This window comes from Podarcis raffonei, chromosome 9 (genome assembly GCF_027172205.1).
Source record: "Podarcis raffonei isolate rPodRaf1 chromosome 9, rPodRaf1.pri, whole genome shotgun sequence".
NCBI classification, from domain to species: Eukaryota; Metazoa; Chordata; class Lepidosauria; order Squamata; family Lacertidae; genus Podarcis; species Podarcis raffonei.
In genome coordinates, this window is record NC_070610.1 from 31,771,312 (window position 1) to 31,790,067 (window position 18,756).

Below are 18,756 nucleotides of genomic sequence, written 5' to 3' on the forward strand. Positions count from 1 at the left end.
TATAATTTAAAGCGTATGTTTAAATTACATATTAAAGAGATATAAATGGCAAAACAATTAACTCATATGTTAAAAATGAGTTAAATGAAATGAATTTTCAAGCAATGGTCAACTATTTAAAACAGGAAGTGCCAGAATAGGGCAGAGAAAATGATAAGCTTAATTTACATTTGTGTGTTTGTGTGCATATTTTTTCCCAACTTATTTCAAAGGAATAGGAACTGTAGCCTCCTGGCAATCACTAATGTATTGTTTGTATTCTGAGTTGAGATTATCCACTGGGGTGCTACACTGAAGTTGCCTATGCTATTTTGACACGGCAACCAGATGCTCCAATTTTGCTTCACTGACTTTAAGCTGAGCCAGAATGCCTTAAAGCAACACTGAAAGGGGAAGGGTTCCATGAACAATTAACGCACTCTGGTGTCAAAAGAAGTGTTTCAAACACCTAGTACTGGTACTGAAATGACCTTTTGTCAAGAGGTGGCCTTTTGCTGACACTCTGCAAGTTATGATTTAATGCAAGAGACAGGTAGCTCGAATCAGACAAGAGTTAATTCTATTTCATAAGTACTAAGTGCAATATAGGAGTGCCACTAACATGCAACATAAACCAATCGAAAAGTATATATTTCTGCTGAACGTACATCCAGAATATATATTGACTTGCTCATTTAATTGGTCTCTGTGTATAAAACTGACAATAGTACAGTGAGAAATACTGTCTCGATGAAGCAACTTCTGCTATGTGGTATTGGGCTCTAGGGTTCATTACTTATCTGAGTTCTGTCTGAACAAATTAATTAATAGGTTAATTCTGTTTGCTTTCTCAAACTTTTGATCACAAGGGAAATTGTTTTATTGTTTTAGCTGCTCCCTACTGTGCTGTTTGGTAAAGTTTTAATACATCTATTTTTGTATTATTTTAACGTTATTTATATGTAAGCCATCTTGAACATTAATTGATACAAAGGCAAGAGATAAATCTTTTAAAACAAATAGTATCCATCCATGTGCAGCTGGGCTGTGAGTTTCCTCAAGGAATTCAGTGCTACAAATTGTACAGGACACTCATCCCTAAAAATTAAGTTAGTACTTAATATGATATACATTATGTGGTCTAGCTGACTGCAATAACAACATATTTGTTTTTGCAAAGTGTGGCTGTATGCATGCATTCCTTTCTTCAATAAGACAGGCAATTTAAGATAGCTAAAAAGAAAAGTGTTATGCAAGGCAATTGTGGGGGAAAAACATATTAAAGTGTGGGGAAAATGAGTAGAATTGATCTAGAGCAGGAAAAGTCTTATGGCAGATTTCTGCCATCATTTAATACAGGGGTGGGAACTGTGCCTGCCATATGTTTTGGACTCCAAATCCCATCAACCCCTGCATGGGTGGGGGGCAGGGTTGATGGGAACGATAGTCCAGCAATATCCTGGTGCCCCTTGCCTGACTTAACGTTTGATCTTATTAACAAAAGTATTAGGAATAATGATACATATCAATATAACATCATTGCATAAGTACAAAGGGTTGTATCCAATGGCAGCTTTATCTTAGAAGAACAGGCTTCTGTTTGTTCAAACTGGAACACCCCCATGGGAAACCATGGGTTCATCCCAGATTCAAGCATCACCAAAACGTCATCCTTTTCCTAGATTTGACAACATTGCAGCCTTTGTTTTCCCATTGTGCTGCACTTTGTTAGCTATTGCTTGAAAAGACAGAGAACCTCAGAGTACAATGACATCACATCATATGCTTTGTATTACAGTGGTGCCTCGGGTTACATACGCTTCAGGTTACAGACTCCGCTAACCCAGAAATAGTACCTCGGGTTAAGAACTTTGCTTCAGGATGAGAACAGAAATCATACTCTGGCGGCAGCGGAAGGCCCCATTAGCTAAAATGGTGCTTCAGGTTAAGAACAGTTTCAGGTTAAGAATGGACCTTTGGAACAAATTAAGTACTTAACCTGAGGTACCACTGTATTAAAAGAAATGTTACTGAGCACCAGATAAGCATTAGGCTGAGCTGTAGTTTTCTGCAGCTTCCATGCGTTCTCTATAACATCTGTTTCCAGTCAAAGTAAACAGTATGTCCTGCAATCCTAAACATGTTTACTCATAAGTGACTCTCATTTATTTCAATGGGAGTTACTTCCCTGTAAGCTTATGCTTGCATCTTCAGTTCAAATAATAAACAGTGTTATGACATTGTAGTCAGCCTGAATAATATTCATTTCGGCTACCTATAGAACCAGCTTGCATAAAAATCTATTTGGAATAAGTATTTTGAAAATGTCTCCAAGACAGGTTCAGACACATAAAAACCAGCAATCCATTTCAGAATAGAGCTCAGATGTGAAATGTTATACTTTTCTGACTTACTTAACATAACCAGTTTCCACTTGAAACATGAAATATGCTCTTGTGTATTTGTGTGTGTTCAGAATAGGATTATATTTTACTAATATTATTATTCTTCATATACATTTGCACTCTGCCACAAAACCACTTTACTGTGACTCTCTAACTCTAAAGACTCTGAAGTAGGAATGGATAAAAGAGTCCTAATCCAATCTGTGTTCCCTGCACATGAGTAGATCATCAAATCCAACCCTGGTTCATGTGGATTTTTTAAAAGGAATATCCTTAAAAGTCTGCATGCTTTTAACAAATTTAAATTGTTTTTGGAGAACTTATGAGGGTTTCCCTGGTTATTTATTTATTTTTTAAAAACTGTTATCAATCCAGGATATATGTTCAATATTCACTGTTGTTTCAGAGTAAAAGCAATATATAATTGATCTCTCCACCTCACCACAATTTGCATTGTGTTTCCTTTGCGTTGAAATGAATGGTGTTGAAGAATATAATTTATTATGGAAAATTCCATCACAGGTCACAGTGAGACAAATAATGCAGTTTTTGTTGGAAGCTGAACTGCAGCAGAATGAAAACAGAAATGCATGTGAACAGCACAGGTCGGAATAGAAATGATGTCTTCTTACATCCCTACCTGGATGATGGTATGGAGAAAATGATGGTATGTACCTTTGCGGGGGGGGGGGGGAATCCATATATTTTTCCATACATGCTCGTAATGGTTGTATCTCAAAGTAGCTGAAAATGCCTTCCTTTTAAAAAAACAACAACAGAGAAGTTCTCAGGCCACCTTGTACTAATGTAAATTGGAACAAACCATGCTTTGGAACAGTGCATATACATGCAAACTAATCCACTTGTCTGTGCTTTGATCCGAGCATGATATGTCAGATGTAGATTGAGGAGGGGGTTCACTCCAAATTGTGGATTGAACCAAAATTCTTCCCCATTCCTATTCTGAAGAGGTATGCCACAAATCTAGACACTGGCTAATGTTTTCTCACCAATTTCTTTAATTAAAAATATTTTTGTTTATGCCCTTAATAAAATGATACAGCACTGTTGTAACTCAGTGTGGTGTAAGATCATATTGATGCCTAAAAGGGTGGATTAATTTATATAAAAGATCAAGAAAGTAAGTTGTTTCTGGGTTATTGGCCTCTTAATCTTGTATATTAATTCAGGTAATGTACCACTACCACTATCTTCTATTTAATTATTTTTATTTATGTACCATTAAGCCCAGTTTTCATTACTTTTATTGTGGAAAGGGGATAAGTCCATTGTATTGGCGCAGCATTGTCATCTCATTTGCAATCCTCAAAAGACCCCTTTTCTTCCTGGAGAAATCAAATGACATAATCTCTGGCACTCTTTAGAAACCTTCTTTTTTATTTCTTTAATTAGGAGTTTTCACTAGGACCTCCTCCTTGAACTCTTAGCATTTTAATACACTTCTGCCTCACTAACCCGGCTGATGGTTTCAGAGTTTGTGCAGCACACATTCCTGATCTGCAAGAAAGCTGCTTTCTTCCAGGACTTTTCATATTCTGCCCTAATCCCTTGGTAATTACAAAGGCTCTCTCTGCAACAATAAGCAAGTCTGAGAGGAATTTCTGTTGCGGTGCTTCTCACAGAAAAACTCTGCTTGAGCATCCCAGTTAAATTTTCTTCCCAGGAGTCTCAGACTCAGAATACAAGCCTGCAAAATGCCAAAACAGAGGCACTCAAAGGTTATCGTGGAAACCTGGGTTGTAACAAAACTTTGGTTAAACAGGAGTGAGAAAAGAACGTCTCCTGACAAAAAATTGTTCAGTCAGGACGGGGTTAAATTCCAATTCTAAAAGCTTTGCCACAAAGATGACAGCGCTTCAAAACATTTATTTAATGGCCGACAACCATTTACCTCAGGGCTCTTTTGTAACCTTTTCTGTATTGGTTTATATATAATAGTGTTGGTACATTTACCTCAGTAGTGGGAAAATATTTTCAGCTTGAAGGCCGCATCCCCTTCTGAGCAACCTTCCAAAGGTCACATGCCAGAGTAGTAGGTGGGGCCAAAAGCAAAAGTGGGTGGAGCAACAAATTTAAATTTTACCTCAGCACAGTAGGCTAGTTTCTATTCACACACTCTTCTTTATCCTCCATCTGGGCAGGCAAGAGGTATTATTAGAGTCAAAGGATACATTCCAGCCAACCAAAAACATTTGGGGAGTCCTTGATCTTGGGTGGGGGAGAGTAGAGAGGTCAGACAGAGAGACCGGCAGCTCTGTATTCTTCTCCTGCACCTGAGGGTCCTCACGCTTGCATGAGGTGTGTGTGACCTAGTTAAATGGATGGAGAGATTCTGCTTCAAAAAGCCCACAGACAAACAGCTATGTAATTTTTAAAAGAAGGCATCTGAAGGCAGCCTTGTTCAGGGAAGTTTTTAGTGTATGATGTTGTGGTTTTGTTTTTTACTATTTTTTGTAGGAAGCTGCCCAGAGTGTCTGGGACAACCCAGTCAGATGGGTGGCATATAAATAATATATTATTGATTATTGATTGTTATTATTACATGACACACACACAAACACACACACAGACACGTAAAAAGCCTTCATTTCCTTCTTTCTAAATATAGATGATAGTGTGTACCTTTCTTTGAAAGGAAGGGCAACAGAAGCTGCCATAATTATATTTTTATGGGTATTTCAGGAGTGGGCAATTGTTTCTGCCCTCAAGGTGTACATTCCTTTGAAAACAAGCTGGCAGTGGGCTAGGGATGCTCAAGAAATTTGATTTCTGTGAATTTTCATGCAAGGGGACCTGATCCACAATGACTAGTTCTAACATGCAAATAAACATGTGATTATGCTTCAGACTTCTCACTTCTCTAAATTTAGCAAAATAGCTAAAAAAATATACAAAATTCCCAAAACAATGTATGATAAAAAACATTTCGGATGCAATTCTATGCTCTCTGAGGATGGAAGAACCACCAAGAGCCTTTCCCCCATATGTATTCAGTAACAGAATACAGCTATATATATATATAAAATAATAAAAATTGTCCAGTAGCAACTAAATTTGTTCTTGGTATAAGCTTTCATGTGCAAGTACACCTCTTCAGATAACTCTGGCATGCACATGAAAGCTTATACCAAGAACAAACTTAGATGGTCTCTAGGGTGCTACTGGACAATTTTTTAATTTTTTAATATATTTTGACTGTGTCAGACCAACATGGCTACCTACCTGAATCTAGAATACGGCTGGAACTTTTTAAAAAATAAAATGCTGGTACATGTGATAACAGGACAGTGTGGATTTAGGGATGAGCATATGAGAAATTGACATGGACCAGCATGATCTGCCCTCCTTGCCCTAAATATTACCACCCAGTCAACATTACTCTTAAGAATCTGGGTGCTTCTAAGACTTTTCTTTCTCTGCTCATTCAAGAAGCTATGACCCCCTCAATTCCAGAAAAGGGGAAGACTTGAAAGCCAGGATTAGGTGCATGTTTCAAATGCCTGTTCTCTCTCTTCTGGGGAAGGCTTCTGAAAGACGGAGAAGTTGGTCACAGACATCTCTCTCCACTCCAGCCACCACACTTAGTGGCTTCTGTCTGAAAAATGGCATTCTTCGGAAAGAAAAAGAAAAAAGGTGCAATGGGGGCCTAGAGTGACAAAACTGTTCATAAACCATCTCTTTCTATCTATCCACCAACAAGGAATATGTTACACTTGGAGGGGAGCAGAGGTCACATTCAGGAAGACTGTGAGCTGCACAGTGGATTGTCCACCTCTGGTTACGCCTTCCAATACCAGGTAAAATATAAAACACAAATCAGTAACACAGACTCACCTTCCCTATTTGCTAAAATGATTTCTTGTGCTTTTTGTATATTTGGCATAGAAAAGAAATCACTTAATTGACTCGGACCTGGCTCTTCTCCCTATGTTAATCCCCTTTGGCTGCCTATCTGCAAGGCTAAGTCTCGGAGCATGAAAATCTGAGTTTTTCTATTATCTCTAAATTCAAAACCTCTTATTTTATTTTTAATGTTTTCCCATTTGGGGGAATTGATTATCTTTCACCCTCTAGCCGCAAAGAACATTCTTAGGAGTGAAATGATTTTAGAGAGAGTTATGTTACTAGGCATGGCCCACTAAATAGGTAACCATTTCCTCCCAATTATATTGTATGCTTGAATTCAACCAATTCTGCCCTACACAATCTGATCAATTTTTAATCTTGGAATTCAAGCAGCCTAAGAACATAGTTCTTCAGCATCTGTGGCCTTGTTGGTGAGAGGGGAAAGGTCAAGCTTATTAATTGTATACAGTTGTGTTAAGAACTGTGAAATAACCACAAACAGAGAGATACAAACACACACATGATTGCTTCCAACCAATGCAACTAATTGTGGATACATAGGATTCAGGTTAAAACAGCGTACAAATTGTCAAATCACTTCATTTCTCTTATAGTGACTAGGCTGCTTCTTCTAATTTGCTGTGCTCTTGTGAAGCAGGAATCTGAAACCTTAGGGGAGGAAAGAAAACATACAAATGCTATTACAGTACACATTTCTAAGCAGCAGGAAGTCTGTAGTAAGTGTCAGATTGATCAGGATTTTACTCTCCATATAAACAACCGCTATCAAGTGTACCATGGGAAAAGGTCAGGCATTCATCTATGCTATAATATTTTTACCAATTTAGACTTAGACAAGACTTGATGGGGAATAAATTATTGAAAACTTTAAACTTGAACCACAAGTAGCTTTAACAGCAGAACAGCCTTCTACTTTTACATCCTTTCCAAGGAACTTGGATTTGCCAATGTACATAAAAATATGATAGGCAAGCCTGAGAAAGATCCGCCGACATTCTGGAAGAAGTGTATTGGCAGCATATATACATTATAAACCTCAATATGCAAAAGTACATATGCATATAAAACCACAGGTAAGTAAGGAAGTGTGGATACTTAATTGCTATGAATAATGTGTAGCTGTTCAGCTTAATAAACTACAGGTTTGTAGAGGCGGGCAAGACCAGAGCTCATTTTGCTCTACCTCTTATTCAGAAGTGTGAACATCCACTTATCAGCCCCCGAATATCAGTCTGTTGAGTTTACATTACAACACAATACAAGCAAAATGTAGCTTTATTGCAGAAAGGCCATTGCAGACCAGTTACACAGTGTAGGTAAAGGTTTACAATAATATAATAGGTGAGTAGTAGCATATGTAATGGAGCATATAACAAATGGTTAAGGTGCTGTAAATGTGGAGAGTTTAGAAATGCAGGATTTCACTTCCAATAAGAAACTGCCATCTAATGTGGTTATGTTGTTATTAAATCGCCCTATTGTATGGCGCACTCTTAGCATTGTAATTAAGCATAGAGTGGTAAACGACATTGATACATCTTAAGAACACTCCAAAGGAGCATGATGCATTAAATCCTTTATAATCCACATGCATTAAGGTCCCAGGATATCATTTACACCAACTTGTTTAAACACTTAGAAAAATAAATGCACACAAATTGCACACGTTTCAACAATTACAGTGAAATAAGAGGCTTCTATGCATTACTGATGTGAAAACTTGCCTTTCCAAAACAATATCTGTCACTAAAAGTACCTGGAGGTTTACTCAATATTTATATGTTTAAATTCCTCATTACGATTTAAGGAAGAATGATAAGCCATAAACAGCAGTAGGCAACTTGTTTTAAAAATAATTGTATCCACTCAGAATGAATGAATCTGGTGATCAGTGATGTCAAAAAGACACTTCTTGCCACCATAAAAAGGTTACAGCTGAATGCCACATCATCTGCATTACTTTTACACCATCACTTTAAAGTAGGAATGGGGAATCTGTGACCCTACAGATTTTGCTAGGTCCCAACTCTCATCATCCCTGAGCACTGACCACACTGGCCGGGGCTGATGAGAATTGGTGCCCAAGAACATATGGATGACCATAGCTTCCTTTTCCCTTCTTTACAGAATACAAGAGTGCTCTACCCTAGGACATTGCAACCTAAAATTCAACACTGCAAAATTATCAAAGTAGAGGGAAGTGGATCCAGGGATAAACACTGAAAAAATATATGATTGTTTTAGACAAATTTATTTAAGCTTTGTCACAGGCTTAATTGCAGTGGGGCATGGGACAAGAACTAGGGGGTTGAGAGCGAACAAGGTAGCTATTGAAAAGGGATTTGAAGCAAGGAAGCTTGTAATTCATGCTGATATAGAATTCTTAGCATATAGAAGAAATCAAAGGATATGTGTTATCAACATATGGTTAATTTTCTAATATTTTTGACTATGACTTTATCAACCGAGTGGTTGTTTATAGATATGTTTTTAACCCTGTCACACACACACACACACACAGAGAGAGAGAGAGAGAGAGAGAGAGAGAGAAGGTGTTCCTGATTTATTTGTTTTTGGCCAACTTACATACAGCTCTTTCAGTTAATTTCACTTGTCTGAACTTTTAAACCGTATAACTGTCAGGACTCAAACCTGCATTATATACTAAACCTGGCATCCTGTTCACTTGCTGAATGTTACCACCAAATGCTGTTCAAAGGCAGGAATTAAATGTTCTAGTGATGGCTTGCTTTTTTTGGTTTTCGTTTGTCTCGGGAGGTCGGTTTCCTGGTGGTCTCTGCCACAGAATCACCTTACTACTACTATTTGTGCTGTGCCTTCAATTGCTAACCTGCTCCTTTTGAATAGGGTGGTGCCAAATTGAGTCAGGTTCTGTTCCCTTGCAACATGTTCTGATTCAAATTAGGGATTGCATCCTGCCTCCACAGCTTGCTCTCTCTTGCCTAAGCAAGAAACATCTTTATCTTGGAAAAAGGGGAAGCCTCAACAAAGCATGAGACTTACTAGCCAGTTGAATATTGACTAAACATTGGGAGAAACATCTTGAAGGTAAGTATAGTTTGGTAATGGAACCAATGACTTAATGCGGTGGTGGGTTCTCTCCAGTGGAAGGTTTTGAAGCAGAGGCTCAACCGCCATGTTGGGGCTATCTAGATCTGAAGTTCCTGTACCAAGCCGAGAGTTAGACTAGATCCCTTCCAACTCGATCATTTTACACCTGCCCACTATATCTCTTTCATTTCCTTCCACTGTCACTTCTTCCCTGTGCTGGCTGAAGAAAGTGGCTTATATATCCATGTGCTTCAGATGGAAGCAAAAGAGCCCCTTCCTTTATCACCAGGCTGTGGGCACTTTGCTAGCTTCTACCAGCTGGAAGAATATGGTAGGAATGGGTGGTAGGAATGGGGGAGAAATTCAGTCTGATTATTGCAGTGGACCAACTGAATCTGATGCTCCTGAACTTGCTTGAAGAATGATGCACTTCTCCAGAAGTCCCCCCCCCCCCGCAGTTTTGGACTACTTTCAGCTTCCACTGGCATGGTCAATAAGCAAGGATAATTGGAGCTGCAGTACAACATAGCTGGCAAGTATATGCTTGGGGAAGACCTTCTTAGTAACTAAAGAGAATATATACAGACACAGCATAAGCATGGGGTACTTAGCATTGATAAAGCAAAGACTATACCCCAACAACAAGCCTGATGCAGCACTCGCCAGTAGTATGAATATGCAAAGGATTTTACACATTTACAATTTCTATTCTGCTAAGTAACATGAATTCAGCCAAACAAATATTAAATAGAAAGGTTATGAGAATAATAGAGGTCTTTGCCTAAGGCACATTTCTAACTCACATTAATATGAATGAAAGTTAACCATGGGCCAGAAGAGAAAGAATACATTGCTATGTGTGTATGGAGTCTCTGAATATTTCATTTAAATATATATTTTTTAAAAAACGTCTAGTTTATCAGAACAAAGACTTCAGATTCTGTTTTAGAATTACTGAGGCGCAAGATAGGACCAGGAAAGTTCACCCGGCCATGTATATTTTACTGCAAACATGTCATTTTAGACATCTTTGAAAGCTGTATGTGAATATGAAAAGCAATCCTACTGAGGTATTCTTTGCAACTCCTCATTGACATATTCATGCAATGTAAAATCAATCAAAAACTGAGGATGCATTTTATGGAAGTGGGGTGGGGGTGGGGAGATGGCTCCAAAAAAGCCATCTCCGGGATTTAAAGTGTATAAAATATCAGTGGAAGCTAGCTTTTCTCTCTTTAAAATCTCAGCTTTAGATGAAAACTGAAACAAATATTGATTTTTTTTATTACAAAATCCTTAACTATTAATGGAACATTTCCCATGCCGTGCTGATGGATCCAAATTAGTGTACCAATTCTTCATAATCAAAATAACATAAAATACACAAGGACATATTTCTTCTGTGCTTCTAGGAAAAGGTTAAATCTAAACTGGATAAGGTCTGAGTCAAAATCTGGAACAGTACAAATCTGCCAAAAATCTAATGTCATATTTCTAGAAATGTAATATTTTGCCTTCTTGCATGTAAGAATTTGCATGCCAGCTTTGCACTTTAGCCAGGATTCTAATATTAACATAATGTGAGTTCTGAGGTGCAAAATATTTTGTTAGGTAGAATCATAGGGTCATAGAATTGTAGAGTTGGGAGGGACTATGAGGATCATCTAGTCCAACCCCCTGCATTGCAGGAATTTTTTGCCCAACATGGAAAATTGTCACTTCTCCACAATGAGGAATCTTAATTCTAACTTTGTGTCAAATAAACTTTTTTACTTCCACATACACAGCAGCAGTGGGAGACCTTTTTCTGTGGTGCAATTACATGCAACTAGGAAAGTGTGTGTGAATACTGGTAGTCTGTTGGCAGAGTTGATTGCGCCAGTCATTCCAATGTGATTATCACTCTACCTCCCAGAACAGTTTTGGTTGGTTTGGAAAGACACACACGATCAGCCCTGTCCACATGGCTAGAATATATGTATACACTTCGTTGTTTGATGATATTTTCTTCATGATTGACTATTATGAAAGCTTGCCTTGAGGATGCTTTTGGGAATCAAAAGCAAAATAAATGGTTTTATAAAACAAAACAAACAAACATGCTCCTGGAGGTGAAGTGAAGGAGTGCTTATGTACATGTGGAAAGTCTGTGAATCTGGGATTTAAGATTGTGTTAAGGAAAGTAATTTTAAAAGAATTATGTATAGTTTGAACATTGTTTGCAAGTTTGTTTTAAAGACTGCCTATTTTAAACTAATAAGTAACCATCATGTTTTAAATTTCCACAATACAGTCAATATTTTATAGTACAGTCAAGGCAACAGGACTTAACTAGCTGCATGATTGCATCATGTTTCATATAAGCATTTAAAAGTATGTGTTCGTAAATAATCTAAGGAGGCATACTATGATTTTTTTTTTTTAAAAAAATGCCTTTTCTTTCTGCATAGGTATAGCACCCTGTAAACCCCAGTGTAACAAACTTTATAGCTTACTATATCAAAGTTTATCAAAGTTTACTTTCTTTATCATTTACTACTGTATTGGATCTAGCAATATTTTGGCAGCCTAAAATTACACTAGTCTGACCTTGACATTAGTATTCAACAGCACTGATGGAAGAATGACAGCTTCTCCATCCTAGTGGGTGATTTTGCAAGCTTTTACCTTCATGACTATGGAGTTTCTGTCAAACGTGCTTCCAGCTGAATGATCACATTCTTTTGAATTATGAAGTGGCTGCAAACTGTGCTAATTAGGTCCATATTGATGTCACTCATAAGGATTAAACAGCCTTAATAGCCTTAAAGTTATATAAATATGTCTAATCTTAATACACCATTATCTCTTGCTTGTATTTCATTTAGGAACACAATTAAATAGCTCAGAAAATGTATGCTCAGAGGTTTAAATTTGATTTTTTAAAAAAGGCTATTGAAGGAGAGATACTTTTTTAAAAAAACAACTTGCATAAGTAACAAATAACAGTATTACTAACATTGAGTATTATTAATAAAAGTTTAAATAGAATAAAGGCCAATGTATCTAATCAGCTACCATATATGATATTGTCTGGCATGTTCGTGGGGTTTAGTTTTTTTGATGTAGAAGTTCGGGGTGTGTGGTGCATGTATTGGTGGGGAAATTCTTTCATGCCTTGGTTTCCTCTGTTTGATCCCTAAAAACCATTCATGAAGGGAAGTGGGCAGAAGAGGACCTTTCACACCTCCTCCCCACTACAGCTCCTTTGGCCCCTGAAAAACCTTAGCTGAGAGTTGGAGGAACCCACAGAAGGTGCCTAACAGATTTTGGGCAATTCCCCTCTTCCCACAAGCTTCCCCATACAACAACCCACCATGTTCAAGATGGTCCCTTGATCCTCAGGAGAAGCTTTTTGATGGCACAGGGATTTCAGATGGGAGGAAAGGTGAGAAAGTCTTATCTTACTTCAATGAGCATTGCTTAGGGTCCAACTGCTTCTCTGTCGCTGCACTGACACCATTTTTCACGGCATGATCCCAGAGAATTTAAATAAGATGCGTCATCACAATCCAATGAAAAATAGGCCAACATTTTTTTTCTATCTTTCTCAATAGATGTTGGCTAAACCTCAGAAGTTTAAAACTGGAATGCATCAAAAATATGTATTATTGCTCATTCTATGACCCATTCAAATTGTGTCCAGGGCTAAGGGACTATATGTTATGCTTTGAAGCCAAGAGGAGTTGAGTGGTTCAGAACATTTTTGTGTAAGTAAGGAGCATGCAGATATCACACGGTTGGTTCAACATACCAAAACATTTTTGTCAGTCAACCACTAGCTAGCTTTCTATAGGATTCTTCCTACAAAGGTATTTTCTTTAAATGTATTATATATTGCGTTTGCTGCTGGATAGGATCCTATATTAAAGTGTTGCCACAAATAATTTAGCACAGTTGGTAGTTCATAGCTGAAAATGATAACAATATATACTATACTTTTCACTGTAAAGAGAAACCAAGGCAAATATTATCCCAACCAATGTTTGTCACCCAGACACAGGAAGCAGGGCAAGACAGCAGTCACAAGGTTTAAAGGTTAGAGCATGCTCTATTTAGAGCAAAGGGGTGTCTACTCAATCCTGATCAGCTGGCTACTCTAGGCATTTAAAGCTACCAGTGCTCTAGTGACTCCATCTGAAATAGTAATGAATGATGAAATGATCACACCTCTCCTACAGAGATTCTAAGACACCCTTGCTGGTAAGAACATTATGAAGCAATTTTGGTAAAGATAAACAAACCTTTTACCATGAGTGTATTTAATGGCAAACTGCTTGGTCACATTCATAAAATCAATTTATTATGTAAAATCATGAGATAAAGATCACTATTCCATCTCTAAACCACCTATATCAGCGTAGCCCAGAGGATTCTAAGTTTGGTATGTTTTGGTTTTACTTTCTCCTTTAGGAGATACTTAACTGCATTTTAGTGTGCACATTATTCCAAAAGGCAGCATAATGGAAGAATTAATCATTTCTGCAGATAAATGTGATCAAGTTCCACTCCCACCCACCCAATGCTACTAGGGCCTTGAGTTCCTGATACAAATAAAATGGAGATGTAAAAGAGGCACAGTGTAAACAGAAACAGCCACTTGCTACTCTTCCTTACAGTCTTTCTCACACATGAAACTTTAAATCTGGTTTCACTTGAAATTTAGGGATATGTGAAATCCCTTCCAACAACTCTATAGCTGAGTTTAAGGTTCAGTTTTCTGCCCTGAATCCAACTGCCCTGAGCATGAAGCCATACTGGGATGAGTAGTGACAGAGCGATCATTAATAAAGTCTTAATAAAAGGTCAAGGATGTCAGAAGCCCAACAGTTACCTAGAAACTGAGATGGTGGCTACAGTGTAACTGAGAGAGGATCTTGCCCTAGTTCCTGTCTCTCAGCTGATCCTGGTGATCACTGAAAGTGATCCCATAGCACACCCAACCAAAGTCAGGACCCTAATTGGTGCCTTCTCCCCAGCTCAAGAAACCAAATGCCTCCCACATAACATCAGCAGTCCAACAACAATTCAAGAGTTTGGAGGGAGACCATGAAGCATAGGAAAAGTGCCCATCTTTAGATGACAGTTGGCTCTTAAGAAATTCCAGCCTCAGTTCACGCCCAACCCTTTTTGATTCTATGGTTCTGTTATTACTGTTTGTCAGATTGTTATCCTGCCCTTCCTTCCAAAGGAGCCCAGGGCAGCGAATTAAAAATATCCAGAAAAAAAGCATAGGACATGCAATCTAAACACACAACTAAAATAATTCCGTGGTTAAATCCTGTCATCAAAATGCCTGGTCAGAAGAAGGCATCTTACATTGACCATGAAAGACTTTTGTGGATTGCCAAAGAAGGCTGGAACACAGTTAAAGCAAATAATAATAATAATAAAACAACAACAACAACAACAACAACAACCACCCTTCATCCGAAAATCACAGGGCAGTTTACACAACAAAAACACAAAAATATCTAGCACAGGAACAAACATAAACACCCCCCCCATGTGAAAGGCCATAGATTCTTTAATTAACCAAAGACCTGGGAGAAGAAGAATGTTTAGCTACCACCCAACCTTTTCCAAGAGGGAAGCCTGGATGTGCTCTCCAGTAATGACTCCACCAGCTCCCATCCCTTTCACCCCATTGCAATGGAAATCACAGGAGTGACAGCTCCCATGGCAACCCTACAGGCTTTGAAGTCCTTCTGCTCCTCCTCAAGTTCTGCTGCTCTTTCTTCTGCACATGCTTTGCAGAAATCTCCCTACTCAGTTCCAAGTATCTTTAGTTAAAAGGATCTCAGATAGCAAGGCAGAAAAAGGACTTAGTATGAGACTTTGGAAAGACACAGCCAGGGAGTCAGAATAAACAGCACTGGTCAAGAAGGACCTGTGGTCTCAGCTGGTACAAGCCAGCTTTATATATTCACTACCTGCAGAGACAAAGAAAAAAGAGAGAACTGTGTCTGTCATGAATTGCTTGAGGACTTCCTGGACAACATTGAACATCTGGCATGCTACAGTTGGAAACAAAATGTTGCACTAGATTAACCTGCATATTTCAAAGAATAGGATTCTGAGAGCTAGAGAGCAGTGAAAAGGAACCTCTCTTAAATATCTCTACTATCCAATTTGATATGAAGAGGGGACTGTTGAAACTGTATTTCTCAGCTGTATAAATTGCAGACAGAACCTTTGGTTATATCCAGAAGGCTGTAAGCAGCTTTTTCAGAGCCTGAACCTCTATAAAGGTAAAGGTAAAGGTAAAGGGACCCCTGACTGTTAGGTCCAGTCGCAGACGACTCTATTAATTAACCACCCACATTAATAGCTGGGAGGCATTGTAATCTAAGACTGGATAGTCTTCAGAATACCTATATGTAGTGGGCACTGTAACCTCAGCTCTTTAAAATCTAGGCATGCAATATAGGATTGCAAACCACTATAGGATTGCAAAAGATATCGAACATAGGACATATGAATCCTACTGCCCACACTCTGCCTCCATCAGGAAACAATAAACATAATTAATGTAGCAATCTCTCATTTTCTAACATTTTCTTTAAGTGATTGGAAACAGCACCTTGTTTGTCCCCAGTGGTCCTATAGTTCTAAAGGTTAACTCTGTAAGATTCACTTCAATTAGCAAGATATTCCTTACATCACATCAGTCTCTCTTTCAATTTCAATAATCAGACAGTCTGTTGAGTGTGCCAGCCCTGACCAATTGTGACTTTAATGTAAATTTAAATCACAACAAATGTGCAGTTACCAAAGATGGAGTTTTGTACGCACAAGGTTTTTGAAAATAATGGAGTCTTTGTGCTAGAAACAGTTCAAGAAAGAGCAAATATTGTAAAGAAGAATTCAAGTGCAACCTGTGCTCATCTGTGGCACAAAAGGCATGGGCATAGAGGCTTTGGGATTATAGCAGACCTGCCAAAGAAAGGTTTGGTGAGAAGAATGGAAATTAAACCTTGCAAAGTTGACCTGAATAGTGAAATATGTGAAAGTTGTTTGTTGAGGAAGAGAACAAGACCTTCTATCCCCAAGCAAAGCCAGAAAAGTTCCACAGAGCCTTTGCAACCTATTCGTACTGATATATGTGGTCCAATTCAACTGATGTCTCATGAGGAAAAACAACAAAATGTGAAAATGACTTTTCTACTTGTTGATAACATAATTTTGGTTACTGAAGAACAAAGATTGTACCAAAAAAATGAGATTTTTGAGAATTTACATGTTAGATTAAAATTGATTAATTCAAATTAGGCACATTGAGAAGGGGATTGTAAGAAAAACACTGGGGCCTAATTTGAATAGTAGAGTGTTTATAGTACAGTCCAACCTCTTCTTACGTCTGTCTCTGCTTGCGTCCATTTCACCCAATGTCCGCAGCAAATCCGGAAGTAACCGGAGGGTTTGCCGCCGGTCGCGCATGCGCAGAAGCAGCAATCATCACCTGCGCCTCTCCCAGCGACCCGTTTCGACCTCCCGACAGACCTCCGGAACGGATTATGGTTGCAGGTAGAGGTTTCACTGTAGTTTATAGTGTGTATAAACTATATATTGCAATATATTGTAAACTATATATTGTAATGGCACCACAGTCTCTGCTGTGCCTTGTTCCAAAGGAAACACAAACTTGGGGTAAGCCCCTGGATTCTCACACTGGGTGGAGATGCATGGGATGCATTCTAAACATATATAATATAACATCAAGGACATACTAATTGTGTGAGGCAATCAGCTGTATTTTAAGCACATGTTTGCCCCTTTCACATAATAGCAGATGTATGTGTGTATGTAATGTACTTGTTACACTAGAAAGGTGCAGGCAGAAATTGTCAAGTAACCTTCCAACCCTCTTCTGGTTTTATCTCACCCAGCCCAGCTCTCATATCCAAAATGAACTATGCAGACCAAAGTGAAATACACTAATTTCAGCAAATCTCTATGACATAAATCTGAAGCTCTCTTTTTAATATATTTATATATAGAGGGTGGGAGTTAATTGTTTCTTTTGATTTCAGAATGAACACTTCCCATGCATCTTGGGGAGCTGTGGTATATGGTATGATTACTTTCCCCTGCAGAGTGACACCTTTTGTTTATATGGATGTAAATACAATTTATAACCCTTTCCTGTGGCGTTGCCACAGCTAAACAGAAGACAGGCGCAGGGAAGCTCACCAAAGCTTTCTTCCTGGCAGGGGTGTGCGAAGGAGTGTGTGGTGGGTGCGGCCACCCTGGGTGTCACCAGTGAGGGGGGGGTGACAAAATGACCAAAATATGAGGTTGTGTTTTTTTTTTTAAAAAATGGGCTTACAAAACTTTTTAGTTCAGAAATGTAACGTAATGCAGCTGACGCTAGGCGCCTGCCCATCGCCTCTCCCTCAGCTGCCCTACAGCTGAGGGGGAGGTTATGGAGAGGCTCCATGCAGTGCCCCTGCCTTGGCTCGCCCCCAGTGGTGGAGCTTCATGCTCCTGCACCAGGGGGCGGAGAGCAGGTGGGGGCAGGGCTGGCGTACATGCCGGGGGCGTGGCGTACGTGCTGGGGGTGTGGCATGCTGCTTGCAGGGGTGTGGTGCCCAGCACGGGCAGGGGAGCAGCCGTGATGGAACCCCACCAGGATTGTGCTGCCGGGGGCGGTGCGCTCCCCCCGCTTCCCTCTTCCTCCGCTAGTGCTCGCCCTGCCCCCATGGGTGGCTCTTCCTTCTCTGGCTTCATCCCCCTTCATTCCACCCTCTTGCCTGCCTACCATCTTTGCGTTGCTTCCATCTTCCCCCTAGCTGTCCTCCATCCTTTGCTCTCTGGTATTCTCCCCACTCCCTCCGCTGCTCCCCACCCCCACATCTCTTTGATCTTCTCTCCCCTCGCCTATCCCTCTGCAGCATGCCCCGTCTGGTTTGCTGGAGGAAAGAAGTTGGAGGGCTCCCGCCCTGTCCAGTAAATTGCAGCAAGGGCTGCGTGCAGCTCTCCCCTTCAGCCTCCTGGATCCTGTGTCCTCCTCCTCCTCCTCGTCCTAGGCTCCCTGCAACCTCAGCAGCAGCGAGAGCAGCCACTGCGGGGGCGTGACCAGGCAGGAGGGGCTGCGAAGGGGCGGATCTCCCAGCAACACCACATAATGAAGTGGAGCCCCAGCCGATGTGCGCACCACACTGGGCACCAGAGCAGCTAGCTGTGCCGCTGCTTCCCAGAATTACCTATAGCACTCTGGCTACTTCCCAGGCTGTGTGGCAATACAGGAATTGGGGCAACTGACATCATGGCTCATTCAACACCAACATACCCTTTTCTGGAAACCTGAGCAATGGTGAGTGGAATGGAACACAAGATTTCTGGTGTCACTAAGTGGTGCAGGAAAAAGCCA

The 18,756-nt window shown here is 39.6% G+C and overlaps 1 protein-coding gene and 1 long non-coding RNA gene across 2 annotated transcripts in view; one reads left to right on the top strand and one right to left on the bottom strand.

Annotated features, from left to right (window-relative positions):
* Window positions 1–18,756, bottom strand: part of TENM3 (teneurin transmembrane protein 3) — a 1,264,592-nt gene that overhangs the window by 918,619 nt on the left and 327,217 nt on the right. The gene's annotated exons all lie outside the window — the stretch shown is intronic.
* Window positions 4,499–9,793, top strand: LOC128420728 (uncharacterized). Its single transcript, XR_008332102.1, has 3 exons — window positions 4,499–4,707; window positions 6,106–6,202; window positions 9,765–9,793. It is a non-coding gene; the product is annotated as an uncharacterized LOC128420728 (long non-coding RNA).